General features: G+C 48.8%; 1 protein-coding gene across 2 annotated transcripts in view; it reads left to right on the forward strand.

Moving 5' to 3' along the window:
- The window catches only part of NUDT3 (nudix hydrolase 3), a 387,485-nt gene that overhangs the window by 311,836 nt on the left and 55,877 nt on the right, over positions 1-19,772 (forward strand). The window lies entirely within an intron of this gene.

Below are 19,772 nucleotides of genomic sequence, written 5' to 3' on the forward strand. Positions count from 1 at the left end.
GAACGCCCGGATGCCTCTTCCGCACAATGTTTTGTTGCCTGCAGGGGCGGCCCCTTTGATTTATATGGATACGTCGGCGGAGGGCCCGGCGTGGCACCCTTCTCCGTTACGTCCCTGGGTTTGTCCACCTCATGAGAGGCCTCCTCAGGTTCCGAAGCAATCTCCTGAGGACGCTTTTTTTCGGTAAATTTCAAGCGCTTATGCGCTCCGACCCCATGAGGGAGTATTTCAAGGGCTTTTTAAGGAAATTTGTGCACCAGCGCCCCCGGCTCCACCTGTTTCTCTGGTGGTTCCGCCGGCGCCTCCTTTGCCCGTGGTGCCTGCCCCTGCTCTTCCGCCTTTGCCACCGTTGTCCCCAGTGGACAAGGCAGTGCCTATACGGTTCAGCAGGATCCTGACCTGTCAGATGACCCTCAAGGCGAGCAGGACAACGAGGACCTTCCCCGCTCTGTTAGAGCTTTTCATGACCGGTACTGGACATGATGAATTTCTTAGATGTTCCAGTTCCCGAGGCACCGGCTCCACAGGAGGGCGTGCTTTCTGGGGCGTTCACCCTGTCTCCTTTGGAGCGTACCAGCCTTTTCCTGCAGAAGGATGTTTTGGCCGAGGTCCGAAGAGTCTGGGAGAAGCCACACTCGGGACTTTTTGTCAATAAAAAGATTGACGCGAGGTACAGGCTACACTCTTCGGAGGAAGTGGCCTTGTCGTCTTGTCCACCCCCCTCCTCCACAGTGGTGGCTGCGGCCATGTTGCAGTCCAGACCTGCAGCATCCTCTTCCGCGACGGCTACTCGGGTCTTGGGAAAGGAGGACAAGCTCCTGGACTCCGTAGGGAGGAAGATCTTTGCCAATTCGGCCTTGCAGCTCAGGCAGGCCAATGCTGAATTGATTTTGGCGGGAGCTAACATGCGGATGTGGAAAGGTCTGTCGGTTTCAGATGCCAGGGTCTTGGCCCAGGATCTCCTGGAGGCTGCGGCTCATCACGTAGACACCTCAGCTCGTGGTTGATACCTCGAGGCAAGCGTGGTTGCATGCCACTAAGTTTTCAAAGGAAGTGCAAGACAAAGTATTGGACCTTCCATTCGATGGTAAGGAGCTTTTTCATTCTTCTACTGATGTAGAGCTCTCCAAAACCAAGGATAGCACTCGGACGGCTAAATCATTGTCTGTTCTGGTTAAAGCTCCTTTCAAACCTCAGACCGTTATCGCAGAGTCGACCTTCTGGTTTCAGGGGCTTCCTCGACCGCAAATCGCGCAGAGTGGATACCCCTGCAGGGAATAACCGCCGTAGACAACAGCGTACGCGGTATTTCTCCCGCTCCTCAGCCTCCTCATCAGGTTCAGGTGGCACCGCCAGTGATAAACCTGCCAAATGAGGGTTTTCCGCGCTCGCACGAGACCCCAGTGGGAGGATGCATTGCGTCTCATTGGGAGGGGTGGCAGGCCATCACAGAATACACATGGGTCTTGTCAGTCGCTCGGGTTTCCACTTACCTTTACCCCCTACCCCACCCCTCAACCCTCCTTTTCAGCTGTCGGGCTCACCCTCCCTCAAGGCCGAGGTTCAGAAACTTCTGCTCCTCAGAGCTGTGGAACCCGTTCCCCTTGGGGAGCGAGGGGAGGGCTTCTACTCCCGGCTGGTTACGGTGCCCAAACCCAACCAGGCTGGCCTGCGCACCATCCTAGACCTTTCCCAGTTCAATCTTTCCTTACCCCAAGAGAAATTCAAGATTATCACGCCCGGCCAGATTCGCTTCTCGTTGCAGGCGGGCGATTGGCTCAGCGTGGTGGACCTTCAGGATGCGTACATGCATATCCTGATTTGGGCTCCACGCAGGAGGTACCTCCGGTTCTCTTTGGGAGAGGAGCACTTCCAGTTACGGGTGCTTCCTTTTGGCCTCAGCTTGGCGCCGCGTGTCTTCACGAAGATGTCGGTGATTGCGGCCTATCTTTATCTCCAGGGTATCCATGTGTATCCCTATTTGGACGACTGGCTCTTATGCCGGGGTGCGCCCGAGGTCTTGGTGCTATCGAACGGATGTGTACGGCCCGCGCGAGTAAGGCGGTTACCAGACCTGGGTCCGAGGTCCCTCGTACAGAGGCTAAAGCTACCAACATTTCTGAGGGTCTGGCAAGGCCTTATCGGTGAAGGTTGTTTCGAAGGGATTGTGTCCTCCGACGTATTCCTCATCTTAGATATCTCCTTCCAGCACTGCTGGCCTCGGAAAATGTTTTCTCTAGAGGGCGCTGCGCGTCGACGTCCTTAGAGTCGATGTCCCTCGACAGCCGCCGTATCGACGTTCGACGTCATCCTGCCTATAAAGGCCGCGCGCAGCGTCCGTTGCTCAGTTCTGTTTTTCCGCGCTTACTCTGTGCCTCGGAATACCGTTGCTCAGTTCTTAGTCAGATAATCCTATTTACCTCGAGTTATTCGATCCGTACTCGATGGCTTCCTCGTCGGAACCGACAACTCCTCGATCCGGCTTCAAAAAATGTCGAGATTGTGGGGAAAAAGATGTCGTTGACCGATCCTCACAGAATTTGTCTGTGGTGCTTGGGAGCTGAACATCATTGTTCGGAATGCGAGGACTGTATGTCCATGACAGCTAAGGCCCTGAAGGAGCGTAGGGGGAAGCTGGAGAAAGGTAAAGACTTTTAAAGCTTCTTCTTCGTCGACGAAGTCGAGACATTCGTCTCCTCGTCACCATTCGCGCTCCAGGTCTCGGAGTGGGTCTCATCACTCCTCGAGATTGAAGCACTCGAAGAGGAGACGTCGAAGATCCCCTTCTCCGTCTTCCTCTTCCTCTGTTTCGCCAAAAAGAATCCCTTGCCCCACGAAACATAGTTCCCGGGCTGAATGGGAGGAATTCCGAAAGAATATGATGAGCGTCTTTGAGAAAGCGGCCTCGACCCCCTCGAAGACTGCCGAGAGCGATGCTCTGGTCGAAAGACCCGAAGGTCAAAAACGCCGCGAGTCGCAGTACCCGGCGAAAGAAACCTCTCGAGCGCGTTTCGAACCCTCGAGCAGGACTATGACCTCCAAACATTCCTCGAAGGTCCCGTCGACGTCGATGTCTTCGACGCCGTTGTCGAGGGGACCTTCGACACACGGGTCTGTCGACTCGACGCCGGCCTCGACACCGGCGTCGACGCCAAGAAAAGTCACGGTTACCACACATCCAGTGACTATCCCCAGGCCCTCGACGTCGATGGCTTCCATATTGTCGAGTAGAATTCCAATTCTGTCGAGGTCCTCGAGGCCTCCACCTCTGTTTTCGACGCCACGCTCGAAGCCTTCGACGTCGACGCTTTCGAGGCCAATAATGACAAGTTCGGCACCCTCTGCTTTGGAAATGGGATTTACTCCCTTTATGAGTTCAGAACAATTGAGAACTATATCCTCAATTTTAGAAGAGGGTGATTTGTCTGAACAAGACACATTTGAGTTACAGGGACCTGTAACCCCAGTTAGAGAGGAATTTTCCTCTGAAGAGCGCAGATTAAAGGATCTTCATGATTCTTTACATGAGGCAAGTGGGTTAGACACTTCCCCTGAGGTGGAGTTTGCTAAGCCAGACCCGGGGGAGCATGCTGAAACCCCCTACAGAGCCTTAATGGCCAGAATTAGAGTTCATGGGGTGGTCTGCACCTTCACAATCTTTCCAACAAGATGACCTCACGGATATTCTTGACAAAGGCCCACAAGAGGATCCTGTGGTGCCCTTTCATAAAGCTCTTCAGAGAAAGATCATGACAAACTGGGAAACCCCAGATGTAATACCAGCAGTAAATAAAAAACTGTCTACAAAGTACAGGGTATCTTCCACAGACCCAGAGTTTTTGTCTAAACACCCATCCCCAGAAAGTCTGGTGGTACAAGCAGCATCCTCTACCGATGTCAAGACGGCTTATCCTACAGTCCCACAGGACAGGGACGATAAAAAATATGATGCTATGGCAAAGAAAGTCTTTTCAGCATGTAGCATGGCGTTAAAGTCTGTTAATGCTACTTGCACCCTTGCTAGGTTCAGCCATACACTTTGGGAGTGTGCTTCTACAGCGGCTGACTGCATCCCGGAGGGAGAAGAAAAGGATGCGTTCCTGAATATTATACAGGACGGTAAAGACGCTATGTGCGAATCCCTCCAGACGGGCATTGATTCGGCTGACAGTATCAGCAGAGCAATGGCGGCAAGTACATCAACCAGGAGATTCGCTTGGTTGAGAAGGTCGGGTTTTGCCCCAGATGTGCAAGCCAGGCTCTTGAACATGCCATTCGATGGCTCTTCTTTGTTCGGGAAAAAGGCGGATGACAGTTTAGAGAAACTGCAAACTTCAAAAGCTGCAGCAAAATCCCTAGGAGCTGCAATCCGTCAGACTCCTTTTCGTCCCACAGGAACCTCTGCGAGAGGCAAGTCCTTTCGCTTCTACTCCGCATTCGGAAGAGGTAGAGGACGACCGGCTCAAAGGGGTCAAAGAAGAACTACCCGAGGTGGACGGGGTAGATATTCTAAAGCCGCAACAACAGCAGGTGCCTCTTAACCATCGGCATCTGCATCAGCCGCCCCAAAACCACTCTGAGGACTCCCCTCACAGGACACCTGTAGGAGGCAGGTTGACTCAACATCTGACGATATGGCAGGCTATCACGTCAGATGCTTGGGCATTGGAAACAGTCGCCCAAGGTTACTGCCTGCCTTTCCTACGTATACCTCAGAGTCATCCACCGGGGATCAGCTCTCAGAAAGCTCCAGATCCGCTCCTCTTGCAGGAAATTTTGGACCTGCTAGAGAAAGGTGCCATAGAACCGGTACCTGTAGCGGTGAGGAACAAGGGCTGGTACTCCCCTTACTTTCTCATTCAGAAGAAAGACGGAGGACTGAGACCCATCTTGGACTTGCGAGAATTGAACAAATTCCTCAGAAAAGACAAATTCAAGATGGTAACTTTCTCAGATCCTCCAGGCCCTTCAGTTCCAGGACTGGTTGGTATCTCTGGACCTTCAGGACGCTTATTTCCATGTGCCTATCCATCTCAAACACAGGAAATACCTGAGGTTCGCAATTGGCAACTCTCACTATCAATTTCGAGTGCTGCCATTTGGGCTGACCTCCGCCCCGAGGGTCTTCACCAAGTTAATGTCGGTAGTGGCTGCAAGTCTAAGGAGGGAAGGGATTCACGTCTACCCCTACCTGGACGATTGGCTGATCAGGGCTGTTTCTCCGGAGCAAGCTCAGATCCAGCTAAATCACGTGTGCCACTTCCTTCACAGACTGGGCTTCTCCCTCAATTTAAAGAAGTCACAAATTATACCATCGCAGAGACTCCAGTTCATAGGAGCGATCCTGGATACTTCCCTGGGAAAAGCCTCGCCACCAGAGGTGAGGGCTCAAGATATTCTACAGATGGTTACCAAGTTCCAGCATGCCCAACGTCTCCCAGCCTTCGACTTTTTGAGGTTGCTAGGCCTCATGGCATCCTGCATTTTCCTTGTGCCAGAGGCTCGCCTGAGAATGAGATCCCTCCAGTGGGCACTGAGGACTCAGTGGTCACAATTCTCAGGGAGAATGACAGATCTTCTTCAGGTTCCCGGCAGGGTGGCTCGAGACCTTCAGTGGTGGGCCTGTCAGGAGAACATTCTGAAAGGAGAACAGTTTTGGCAACCCTGGCCGGAGATAACAGTAGTCACGGATGCCTCACTCACGGGGTGGGGAGCCCACGCCAACGACTTGACCATCAGCGGTCGTTGGTCTCCATCGGAGTCCAGACTACACATCAACCTGTTAGAGCTGAGAGCCATCAGACTTGCGTTGAAGGCTTTCCTGCCAGCTGTACAAGGGAAGAACGTCCTGATAATGACTGACAACACGGTGGCCATGCATTACCTCAACAAAAGAGGAGGCGTAGGATCACTACCCCTGTGCAGAGAGGCGATGCAGCTCTGGTTTTGGCCAATCCAAGAAGGAATCTCTCTATCGGCAGTTCACCTAGCCGGAGAGAAGAACTTGACAGCGGACGCTCTGAGCAGGCAGAACAGAGTCTCCCACGAGTGGGAGCTAGCTCAGGAAGTCCTTCAAGAGATCTTCGCCCTTTGGGGAACCCCTCAGGTAGATCTGTTCGCCACCAGCCCAAACAGGAAATGCGACCTGTTCTGCTCAAGGGAATTTCCTCCGAGAGGAGCTCTGAGAGACGCGTTCATAGTGGACTGGGAGTTTCCGCTTCTGTACGCGTTCCCACGGGTCCCTGTCATTCCTCAAATGATCAGGAGGTTGAGAAGATTCCGGCGAACCATGATCCTAATTGCCCCGGATTGGGCCAGAACGTGGTACCCGGACCTTCTAGACTTGTCCATCTGCCCTCCAATTCGACTTCCACTCAGAGAGAACCTACTCTCACAGAAGGGAGGTCAGGTTCTCCATCCAGACATCAAAACCCTCAACCTTCACGCTTGGCTTCTGAACGGCTGAGGTACAAGGATTGGGACCTCCCTGATGATGTTATGGAGGTGTTGCTTTCGGCAAGGAGGCCAGCAACAAAGTCTTTATACCGCTGCCGTTGGAACAGATTTTGCAGCTGGTGTAGAGAACAGAATATCGACCCATTTTCATGTGGTACACCAATGGTTTTGTCCTTCCTACTATATTTGGCAAATTCAGGCCTTCAAGTTGGCACCATTAAGGGCTATCTCGCAGCGCTATCCATCTTTAAGCGTACTGCGGAAGAACCATCCTATTTCAAATTACCCTTGGTAATACAGTTTCTAAAGGGGTTAACCAATGTTTATCCCCCAAGACCATTCCAAGTTCCCCTATGGGATTTAAACTTAGTACTAACTTTCCTGATGGGTACACCTTTCGAACCTCTCCATTCTTGTTCGTTAAGATTCCTTACCCTTAAAACTGTTTTCTTAATAGCACTTACATCTGCCAGAAGGGTGAGCGAATTACAAGCTCTTTCTTGTAAACCCCCTCATACAATCTTTCACAAAGACAAAGTTGTCCTGCAAGTGAAGCCTAATTTCCTCCCAAAGGTGGTTTCTGAATTCCATATCACTCAGAAGATTACCCTACCATCTTTCTATCCTCCTCCTCACCCGGGGAAAGAGGAAGAGAGGTTACACAGACTAGACCCTAGGAGGGCTTTAAGTTTTTACATTAGTAGACTAGCCAGGATAAGACAGGCAGACCAGCTGTTTGTAGGTTACACAGGTCACAAGCTGGGGTTACCAATAACTAAGCAGACCATTTCCAGATGGATCATTCTAGCCATTCTGGAATGTTATAAACTGGCAGGGAAAGAGCCCCCTCAAAACCTTAGGGCTCATTCGACCAGAGGTATTGCAGCTTCATCGGCCCTCAAAAGAGGCGTGCCGGTTAAAGACATATGTGCGGCCGCTACATGGTCGTCTGTCCATACCTTTACACGTTTTTACAATCTGGATTCCTCCTCCAGTCAAGAGACTAGGTTTGGAAGGGCTGTACTGCATTCTATTCATCAATAGAAGACAGCGTGAAGTCAGTACTCCCTCCTCCGAATATAGAATACTGCTATGGGAGCCTATCTAAGATGAGGAATACGTCGGAGGACACAATCCCTTCGAAGAACAAGTTACTTCTTACCTTGTAACGTTCTTTCGACGGGATGTTCCTCCGACGTATTCCTCATAGACCCTCCCATCCATCCCCGCAGTTCTACTTCCCTTGTTGTTGCAGCTTACGCTCCTTCAGGGTGATTAGTCTAGTCCAGACAGTAATACTGTGGGCTACAAAACGGAACTGAGCAACGGACGCTGCGCGCGGCCTTTATAGGCAGGATGACGTCGAACGTCGATACGGCGGCTGTTGAGGGACATCGACTCGAAGGACGTCGACGCGCAGCACCCTCTAGAGAAAACATTTTCCGAGGCCAGCAGAGCTCGAAGGAGATATCTAAGATGAGGAATACGTCGGAGGAACATCCCGTCGAAAGAACGTTACAAGGTAAGAAGTAACTTGTTCTTCTCACCGTTCCTGCTCTTGCGGCGACACCAGATCTGTTGAGGGGGTAAAGAAGGGAAATTCTTCTTTTACCGGCAGCACAGAGGTCCTTCCTTAGAAGGCTAATTTGGCGTTGGTATGTCGCAGAAACATTCCAGGCCTCATAGTACCGGCTCTGCCGAGGTTCCTTATGTTAAGGCTAAAGTCAAGACCCCTGATCCATCGACTGGGACCCCTGCCTCACTTCCTCACGTGCCGCAGTTCCCCTCAGGTGATGACAAAATGGCGCCTGTTCCCGCCACGACCGCGGCGGCCATTTTGAACGATACCCCTACAGCTGTGCCATGGGACTCAGGTGTAGGGCTGGTTTCTCGGCCTTGTACGCATCCTTATCGGTCAGTTTATGATCGGAATGCTCGGATACCCCTTCCGCACAATTTTTGTTGCCTGTGGGGTGGGCACCTTTGGTTGATCTGTCCATCCAGATATAGGAGTGGGCCATGCTTCATGGGGTCTGACTGCTTGCAGTGCATATCCCGGGCCGGCTGAATGTCACCGAGGATGCCCTCAGCCGACGGACAGTGGTCAGCTAGGAGTAGGAGTAGGAGTTGAAGGCAGAGATCCTATCATGGATTTTCTCACGTTGGGGCACACCGGAGGTGGACCTCTTCGCCACGGCGATAAACAAGAAGCTTCCTCAGTACGCCTCCAGAGGGGGGGCTGGGAGCCTCCTCTCTGGGGGACGCACTCGAATTCCCATGGCACAACATGAGAGCTTACGCCTTCCCGCCTCTTCCTCTGGTTCGAGCCATTTGGAAGTTGAAGAGTTCTGTCAACTGTTCTCTTCTACTGATAGTTCTGTGGTGGCCGACCAGGTTTTGGTTCTCAGAACTTCAACACCTGTCGGTGTGTCCGCCGATCAGGTTACCAGTAACTCCCGATCTTCTTCACCAAGGAACAGCAGATGTGGCACCCCTCCCCACAATCGCTCAGCTTGGCGGCATGGTGCCCGAGTTCACGGCTCTAGAGCCTTTGGGTTTGTCTGCGGATAACATGCGCATTATCCAGGCAGCCAGGAAACACTCGACCAGATCCCAATACAAGAGTAAATGGCTCAGGTTCTGTCATTGGTGTTTGGCGAAAGAATCGGACCTGAGGGTGGCGACGATTGACACAGCGCGGTCCTTTGTCTCCTCCCTAGCAGAGTCAGGGGTTCATGTCTTGTCCTGCAGGACTGATCGCTCGCCGATTTCTGCCTACCTCTCTTCAGATGAAGTTCTGAGAACCAAAACCTGGTCGGCCACCACAGAACTATCAGTAGAAGAGAACAGTTGACAGAACTCTTCAACTTCCAAATTGCTCGAACCAGAGGAAGAGTCGGGAAGGCGTAAGCTCTCATGTTGTGCCATGGGATCTTGAGTGCGTCCCCCAGAGAGGAGGCTCCCAGCCCCCCTCTGGAGGCGTACTGAGGAAGCTTCTTGTTTATCGCCGTGGCGAAGAGGTCCACCTCCGGTGTGCCCCAACGTGAGAAAATCCATGATAGGATCTCCGCCTTCAACTCCTACTCCTAGCTGACCACTGCTTCTTATTCGTTAACTAACCCGGTGGTGAAGAGACATTTTGCTGGTTTGACACGACCCTACCCTCCGGTTCGTAGTCCGCACCCGCCTTGGGACCTAAATGTAGTCCTGCCGGCGCTGTGCCATAAACCTTTTGAGCCAATGGCTACGGTTGACTTCAAGTACGTGTCCTGGAAAGTTTCCTTTCTGGTAAGCGTTACGTCAGCGAGGAGAGTGAGTGAGCTCCAGGCATTGTCGGTGGGGCATCTTTTCTTGGTCTTTCACAAGGACAAGGTAGTCCTTCGGACGAACCCAGTTTTCCTACCAACGGTAGTGACCGAATTCCATGTGAACCAGTCGATTTCCCTTCCGGTCTTTGTTCCGAACCCTGCCTCGGAGGCGGAAAGGGTTCTACACTGCCTGGATGTCCGAAGAGCTCTTAAGTTCTACCTGGACAGGACTGCCGAACTTCGGAGTTCTTCCCAACTGTTTGTGACCTTCGGTAAACCCCAGGGCAGGCCGGCGTCTAAGGCGTCCATTTCCAGATGGATTGCTGCCTGTATCACGGAATCTTTCACCGTCCAAAAGCTGAAATCTCCTAAGGCTATCCATGCACATCCGGTGCGAGGCAAGGCAGCTGCGGTTGCTTTCAGGAGTATGTTCCCTGGGAGTCCATCGCTAGAGCGGCTACTTGGGCCTCCCCATCTGCTTTCTGTAAGCATTACTGCCTTGATATGAGCTCTAGGGCTGACGCTCAGTTCGGCCAGGCTGTGCTGAAGAACCTGTTTCAGTAAGGGGTATTTCCATCTACCCATAGTTCCTGTAAGGAGTGCTTGGGAATCTCTCATAAGTATGGAGGAAAGGGGACTGGACGCAGGAGTATTACCAGGTTACTCACCGTAGTGACCACCTTACTCCTAGTCCATAGTCCCCTTTCCTCCACACGCCCGCCCGCCGTCCCCTCTAATAAGGTACCTCTGTTATTGCTGATGGGTCTTGGACCCTGCGATAGAAAAGGACTGATTGGCGATGCGCGGGGCGGAGCCAAGGTGGGCGGGGTTACGGCCGCATGCCGGGCCCCGTGCAGGAAAGAGGAAGGACACATTTTTGGAAATATTTGGATGCTTTTTACAAAGTGCTCCGGTCCCGTCCCACAGGACGGAGAGATGTCCCATAAGTATGGAGGAAAGGGGACTATGGACTTGGAGTAAGTTGGTCACTACGGTGAGTAACCTGGTAATTCCAGTAGCGACCCCAGCTATCTGGACACTGCAGATAGCGTGAGCAGGTCCATGGCCACTAGCACAGTGATGCACAGATTTGCGTGGTTGTAAAGTCTGGTTTTGCACCAGACGTGCAAAACCGTCATTTGAACATGCCTTTTGACGTTTCTCACCTTTTCGGCACATGGCCGACGAGAGCCTTGAGAGGTTGCAGACCTCAAAAGCAGCAGCCAAATCTTTAGGAGCTGCTATTAGGCAACCTCAGCCTTTTTCGTGCATCAGGACAATCTTTGAGGGGACGATCCCATCGTTATTACTCATATTGAAAGGCAAGAGGGATGGCCAGTCAAAGAGGCCAGAGAAAAACCACTTGTGGTGGATGAGGTAAACGTGCTAAGCCAGCCCTAGCTGCAGCCTCTTTACCATCAGCAGCTGCAGCAACCGCCACAAAACCACTTTGAGGACTCATCACAAGACACCTGGAGGAGGCAGGCTGTCACAGCATCTGCAAAAATGATGAGCCATTACTTGAGCTGTTTGGGCTCTAGAAATAATAGCCCAATGTTACTGCCTTCCTTTTCTAACGTAACCGCAAAGTGATCCACTGGGGAGACCCTCTTTGAAGCTTTCAGACCCGCTCCTAGAGCAGAAGATTTTAACCCTGCTAGAGAAAGGTGCTATAGAACTGGTACCTGTAGTGGTGAGGAACAAGGGATGGTACTCCCCATATTTTTTGATCTCCAAAAAGGGGGGGTGCGGGGGGGAGACTGAGATGCATCTTTGACTTAAGAGGCTTGAACAAGCTCCTCAGGAAGGACAAGTTCAAGATGTTACCTTCTCAGATACTTCAGGCCCTTCGACTTCAGGATTGGTTGGTGTCATTGAACCTTCAGGATGCTTATTTTCATGTGCCAATCCATCTCAAGCACAGAAAATACCTGAGGTTCACGGTTGGCGACTCGCATTATCAGTTTCGAGTTCTACCATACGGGTTGACCTCTGCCCCGAGGGTCTTCAAGTTAATGGCAGTGGTGGCAGCGCACTTCAGGAGAAGGTGATTCACGTCTACCTCTACCTGGACGATTGATCAGAGCGCGTTCTGCCGAGCAAGCCCTGAATCTGAAAGTCACCTGCCACTTCCTCCACAGACTGGGCTTCTCCCTCAATTTCAAGAAGTCACAAATGACACCTTCCCAACCGCTCTAGTACATCGGGGCTGTATTAGACACATCCTTGGGAAAGAGCTCACCTCCCAAGTCGACGGCTCAAGGCACTCTTCAGATGGTTTTCAAATTCCAAAATCTCTAGGCCTAGGACTTGGTTGCTTGGCCTCATGGCATCCTGCATTTTCCTAGTGCCAGAAGCACGCCCGAGGATGAGATCCCTTCAATGGGCTTTAAAGACTCAATGGTCCCAATTCTCAGGACAAATGACGGATCTCCTTCAGATTCCGAGCAAGGTTCGGCAGGATCTTCAGTGGTGGACTTGCACAAAACATCCTAAAAGGAGAACATTTTTGGCAACCATGGCCAGAGATTAAAGTAGTGACGGACACCTCACTCATGGGGTGGGGAGCTCATGCCAACTATCTGACAATCAGCGTCCAAACTACACATCAACCTTTTAGAGGTGAGAGCAATCAGACTAGCACTGAAGGCTTTTCTGCCATCTGTCGAGGGGGAAAAAAATGTCCTGATAATGACGGACAACAGTGGCCATGCATTACCTAAACAAAAGATGTGTAGCGTCACTACCTCTGTGCAGAGAGGCAATGCGGCTTTGGTATTGGGCAATTCAAGAAGGAATTACCTTATCAGCAGTTCATCTAGCCAGGGGGAAGAATGACGGCGGACACTCTAAGCAGGCAGAGTACTGTCCCATGAGTGGGAATTGGCTAAGTCCTTCAGGAGATCTTCACCCTTTGGAGAACCCCTCAAGAAGACCTGTTTGTGACCGGAATCATCCAGAAGTGTGAAAGGTATTGCTCAAGGGAATTTCCCCAGAGAGGAGCCCTAGGGGACGCATTTGTGGTGGAGTGGAACTTCCCACTGTCATTCCTCAAGTCATCAGGAGGTTAAGACTGTTCAAAAACCACATGATCCTAATTGCCCCAGATTGGGCCAGGAGAACGTGGTACCCAGACCTTGTAGATATGTCCATCTGCCCAGAGAGAGAGAGAGAGAGAGAGAGAGAGAGAGAGAATAGATCACACAAAAGGAGGGCCAGGTGCTCCATCCAGAGGCCTGGACTATTAACCTTCATGCTTGGTTTCTGAAAGGATAAGATGCAAGGATTGGGACCTTTTAGATGACGTCATGGAGGTGTTGCTTTTGGCGAGAAGGCCAGCAACAAAATCTTTGTACCGTTGCCGCTGGAAGAAGTTTTGCAACTGATGCAGGGAAAAGAATGTTGATCCTTTTCTGTGTCCTATTCCAGAAGTATTATCTTTCCTCTTATTGGCACATAGAGGTCTCAATGTTGGTACCATTAAAGGTTCTCTTGCAGCACTTTCCATCTTCAAGCGCTCTTCGGAAGAATGTTCCTATTTTTAAATTCCTTTGATAGTCCAATTCTTAAAGGGACTCGCCAATGTGTTTCCTCACTCTTCTTTCCAAGTCCCAGTTTGGGACCTTAAGCTTGTTCTAAAGTTTTTGATGTGTCCCCCTTTGAACCTTTGCACACATGCCATTTAGGATTACTAACGCTGAAAACCGTTTTCTTGGATGCTTGAACATCTGCACGAAGAGTGAGCGAGTTGCAGGCACTGTCTTCTGGGCCACCATATACTGTGTTCCACAAGGACAGTGTTGTATTGAGGGTTAAACCTTCGTTCTTACCTAAAGTTGTCTGATTTCCATTTAAATCGGATCATTCTGCCCGCGTTCTTTCCTCCTCCTCATCCCAGCAAGGAGGAGGAAAGATTGCACAGGCTGGACCCGAGAAGACGTCTAAGCTTTTACATTGCTAAGCTCTCCAAGCTTAAAGTGGATAATCAACTTTTCATTGGCTACACCGAAAGGAAGTTGGGTCAGTTGGTGTCAAAACGAACCCTTTCACGTTGGATTGTGCTTTGCATTTCAGAATGCTACAGATTGACAGGAAAATATCCACCATTATTCAACCAGAGGCATCGCCTCTTGGACAGCCCTTCGAAGAGGTGTTCCCATAAAATGTATTTGTGAAGCAGCAACTTGGTCTTCGCTGCACCCTTTTACTAAATGCTATAATCTGGATGCTTCCCACTCTAAAGAGCTTGCTTTTGGTAAAGCAGTGCTGTATTCAGCTATATAATATTAAAAATCTACTGCCTCCTCCAAAGAACTTTTACACTGCTTTGGGAGTCTATTTAAGATGAGGAATACGTTGTAGGACCCAACCAATTCGAAGAACAAGTTACTTACCAACTGGTAACGTACTTTCGACTGGATGTTCCTCCAACATATTCCTCATCGCCCTCCCATCCTACCCCTCTGTAGATTTTCCGGTGTTATTACCACTTCAACTCTCAAGGCGGACACCTGCCTACCTACACTATCTATACAGCCGAGCAAGAGGGGAAAAACAGAACTGAGGCCAATGGGCGCCGCCCGTGCTACTTGTATGCCTGACGTCGCCCTTGACCGAGGCCTTGGAGAGACTTTGACTGGGCAACATCGACACACGGCGCCCTCTGCCGAGATAAAATTTCCGAAGCAGTTAAAGCTGGGCGAATACATCTAAGATGAGGAATACGTTCGAGGAACATCCAGTCGAAAGAACGTTACCAGTTGGCAAGTAACTTGTTCATCTCCCCCTTCAGGCAGGTTTCTGACAATGTAGACGCTCTCTAATTCTTTTTAAAACCTGGAGTGACCTTAAATGTTCATTAAGGAATGATGTGGTCCTCTCCAACTGATTTTGATGTGACGAATGCCAGATCCTATTGCAACCTGCTGAGTCATAGCCATCATTCACTGCGCCAGAGGTCCCGCCCCAAGACCTTTCAACTTGCTCCCTTTCTCTAGTCTGTGGTCCTGGAAGTGATCAATGGTTGAAACTGAGCTGCTAGAAGTGAGTCACACTTTTGGGAGACAACATATCTGGCCTCCTTGGCCTATGGTATACTTGGGATTTTTCATCAACCATAATTTTTCACGCCCCCTGTGAGCACAGTCTATTTGCACCAACTCAATCTTCAATGCTGTATCTATTCCTATTCTTCCCACACAGTACGACCGCATCAGCACCTTAATCTTCACATGCCTAGATTATGACAACAGTCTTTAGTCTTCAAAGTGGTCTTCTACAAAACATACTGAAGCAAGGCTTCGTTTGTCTTGTTCACTACTCTCATAACATAAGCCATAGCTTATCCGTCTGTTGCACAATGGTACAATTTCAAGCAGCCCAAAATGAAGGCAGTCGGTGGGGGTGGGATGGGAGGGACTAGATAGTTGGAGGATTCAGCTCTTCTGTACTTAACCTGGCTCCATGCAGATTGCCCCTTCCCCCTGCCATTTCTGGCTTCACAAGGCCGCTAACTCGAAATCCTCATGAGTTTATTGGAGAGGAAAAGGCTTCAATAGGTAAGGTCTTGAAGTGGGAGTACATTACTCCAGATTGTTTGCTGTTGGGAGTTAAGATACAATTTTAACGCATGGTTAATCTTCAGATTCGATGGAAATAGAAGACCAAATTCCTGGAGCAGCGCTCTGCTAGTAGTATTTATTACGAGAACATAACATTGGAGCTGTCCGGTTGGAAAGTGCCTTATGTTTTTTTTTCTTCCCAGTGCTGTTCAGTTTGTTTTAGTTTATTTGCCCATTTGTAAGGCGTACATATAGCATAAAGGTAGCTAATTTGTAGTGCTGGATTCACGTGCTTTGAATATTCACCTATAGGCACATACCTTTTGGTAAAGACTTGACGTATCAGTTAAGATAACCGCAGCCTATGTACCTCATTTTTTACCATTTGACCTGCATCCATGGGATTGGGGCCTTGGATCTGCTCAGACGTCATCCAATTCTCAACCGCAAGCCTTGTGAAAGGGGTCATCAGGCCACTGTCCTACTTCAAATTGTATTCAAAATCTTTGAAAGCCAAAAGCTTTAGCATTAATTGCTGGAATACCTAATTACTTTGGCAGCATTTGGGCTATTTGCTCCCTGCTGTGGCCTTTTAGCTGTTCAAAATGCCCTGCTGTCGCCAGTCCTCCAGATAATGGTCGTATGTATGAAAATCTTGTAAATACGGCAGCTTTGTGATTTTTCCTGCGTACATTTGTGGACGGGTTTAGAGCAGAGGGTAGCCCAAAGGTCGGGTTACTTGACACAAACCAGAATGCTTCTTTTTGACTTTTATGTTCATGGTTGGAATTGCAAGCCATGGAGAAAAGCTTCTGAAACGTAATGGTTTTTCTCTGAAGCCTTTCAAAAAACAAACTGCACGTCGTCATAAAAGGATTGGTTTCTTTCTCTTCATCTTCTGCTGTGTTGGGTGTAGGTGCTCATGGAGCAAACTGAAGCACTGTGCATATTTATTTTCCTAGCATTTTAGTATTGTATAATTAAGATGGAAAACTAAGATGCAATTGAGAATTAAGGTTTTGTAACAAATTATGCTTTTTTTCCCCATTGAAAGAAAAGCAGTATTGCACAATTTTATTTTTCAGAGTTCCTGTGCTGTATGCATAATCATGCGGAAGCAGATCATTTTTACTTATAATTTAATTAACACTAGTTATAAAAACAGTGGGTAAAATGAGTATGTATGGTCTAGTTTACATCCATTGAACTTTGCAGTCAATGGGTGTTGCATTACTATAAAGGGTCAGTGGCAGCAGTCTTTTCTAAAGGGTGAGCAATTGTTATTACACTAATCATAGCCTCTCAAATCTTCAAGACTACAATTAAAACCTTCAAAACCTGACTCTCCAGGAAGTGCAGGCGCTGTTCAAAAACAAACACATGAAAGTTAAATTTGTAATTGAAATAGAAACTCAGCTAAACCTGTCCCTGTGATAATCCAGATGGGCATTGAACTTTATGTAGCCCTTTGTGCATGGTTCGTCCAACATCTAGGCGCTCATTATTCTAGCTCAGTCTTTACTTAGATTGCCGACCTTTGAAGGATGTTAGCCAATAAGATAGCGCAGCTGGTTGAGCACTCGTTGCTGCGATCTGTGAATGATCTGTAGATTGCAGGTTCGAATTCCGGCAAGGCCAACTCAGCCTCATCTTTTCGAGGTTGATAAAGGAGTACGAACTTCGGTTTGGTGATATTTGTGATAAATATATTCTATGTACTGCGCTTTGCCAAAAGTGCTATATAAATAACAACTTGACCATGAGATATTGGGTATAGAATTTAGCATGGAGTCCTTGCCTCTCTGTACTGCTGCAGCATAACATTGGCATACCATTGGGTAGAAACAGTTCCAGGAAATGAGGACTATTTTGAACACGAAATGACAGTTCTGCTATCGAACATCAGAACCTCAAAACGCACAATACAATTTGCTTTACTGTGTAATTGGCTAGGTTTTTGTGTTCAACATTTTAATATATACAGTAGAGCTCAAATTGCCAGACCTATAATAAAGGTGTATTCTGTTACTATGCAGAAATCTGCTGCTTATTTCCATAAAGTTTTTGCACATGTTGACATACACGTTACTCTTCTTGCAAAGGAGAACTTTGAAATCGCATCAACTGTCCTTAGAAATGGGGAGTAAAATACTCCCATCTTATCTAGAGCACTGGTTGTCGCTAATTGGCGGCACTGACTGAGATCAGGCCTCTCTTGGTGCTGCTTTATTGCTAAATCTGCTGAACCATGGAAAACTAACACTCTTAGAATCCTATCAGGCATGTAGCCTGAAATATTTTCGTGGAGGGCATGCTTCTAAAAACATCTAATGCAATATGCGGCACCTTGAATGGAAATGCCCTGAGCCGGCACAGACTCTTTAACTATTGGCTTAATATGCAGACTTATTAAGAGGGCCAAAGCCGATTACTAAATGTTCCACAAAAGCTAGATTACAATCCAGACAAAAAAACAATGTTCCAGAAGCACATTCGCGCATACAAGAAGGAAATTCAAAAGGCAAAGAGAAAGCATTATGATGACAGAATCACAAATGCCACCAACACACAAAAAGAAATGTTCCGTATCATTAAAGAAATGAGAAACCCACAAGGCTGTGACAACACCCCAACCCCCTCGGAGAAACTATGCAACAACCTTGCAGACCACTTCAAAAAGAAGATCAATGACATCCGACAAACCATCCAACAGAGACCAACCAGCAGCGATTTACAACCAAACGAACCCAAATCAGAACCGCAGCACAAACTCAATAACTACCCTCAAATATCAGCAGAGGCATTCGCAATGCTAATAAAACACAGCAAGAAAGCGGGCTCACCGATGGATCCCTGCCCCCCGGACATCTACAAACCAATCCTCGGACAAGGAACACCAGCAGAATACTTCAGAAACCTTCTAAATCTATCACTGGCAACAGGGACAGTACCAAGGATCTTCAAATCGGCATACATCAAACCACTTCTGAAAAACACAAGCGGGGACGTAGATGACCTCTCCAACTACAGACCAATCTCCAACATCCCCTACCCAGCCAAACTCCTCGAAACCTACGTATACAAACTAACCCAAGAATACGTTGAAGAACACCACCTGCTAGACCAAGCTCAAGTCGGCTTCAGACCCACAAGAGGTACAGAAACAGCACTACTATCCATCTGGGATGACCTAAAAACAAACGCAGACTCCAACACAACATCTGCCCTTATCCTGCTCGACCTCTCAGCAGCCTTCGACACAGTTAGCCATGACACCCTAACCAAAAGACTAGAAGACATAGGCATAACAGACACAGCGCTACGCTGGACTAAATCATTCCTAGCAGACAGAACTGAAACCGTCTGGATCAAACCCTTGAAATCCACCCCACGAGTCAACGACTGTGGAGTACCACAAGGATCCTCACTATCTCCATTGTACTTCAACATCTACCAAACCCCTGTAATCAGAATCTTCAAGAAACGCAACATCAAATGCTACAACTATGCAGACGACACTCAAATCATCTACAAGATCGAAGACACCCAAGCCGATCATTCAAACCTAACCGACTGTCTAAAAAGTCTTCAACTGGATGAATGCCAACAACCTGAAAATCAACCCAGGAAAAACAGAAATCATGATCATATCCAAAGACCAAGAGAAGGAAACCGCCATCCCGTGGCCAACAGAAATGGGATCTATACCATCACCATCTAAGGTAGTAAAAAATCTGGGAGTCCTGATGGACAACACCCTAACCTTAGAACCGCAAATAAACGCAACAGTCAAATGCTTCTTCCTCCTCCACACGGCAAGAAAAATACTACCTTTCCTCTCCTTCACACACAAAACACTCACCATCCTCGGCCTCATCATGTCAAGTATCGACTATGCAAACAGCCTCTACCTCGGTATACCGGAATACCTACTGAAGAAGCTACAACGGATCCAAAACACTGCAGCCAGACTACTCCTCAAACTATCCAGAAGAGACCACATCACCCCGGCCCTAAAAACACTACACTGGCTCCCAGTAAAACAGCGTATCATCTTCAAAACTATGTGCATAACGCACAGGGCAATCAGCGGACAAGGAGCCGAATTCCTACAAAAAAAAAATAACAATCTACAAGCCAACGAGACCACTCAGGTCAACCAACGAAATCCGACTGGAACAAAAACCTTACATCAAGAAGAAACTCGGAGGCACCGCTTTCTACCACTTAGCCGCGAAAACCTGGAACAACATCCCAAAATTGATAAGGAACACCAAAGACTACCTTAAATTCAGAAAATTACTAAAAACCTACCTCTTCAACACCGGAGACTAAAACCGAAACAACAATAAGACAAACGAATCATCAAAAAAGGACAGTGACAAACCGCTAGAACCGACAGAAGTACCCTGGGCACCAGCAGGGCTGACGCTGGACACAGGGGTCC

This window comes from Ambystoma mexicanum, chromosome 13 (genome assembly GCF_040938575.1).
Source record: "Ambystoma mexicanum isolate Mex_15411 chromosome 13, UKY_AmexF1_1, whole genome shotgun sequence".
Classification (NCBI taxonomy): domain Eukaryota; kingdom Metazoa; phylum Chordata; class Amphibia; order Caudata; family Ambystomatidae; genus Ambystoma; species Ambystoma mexicanum.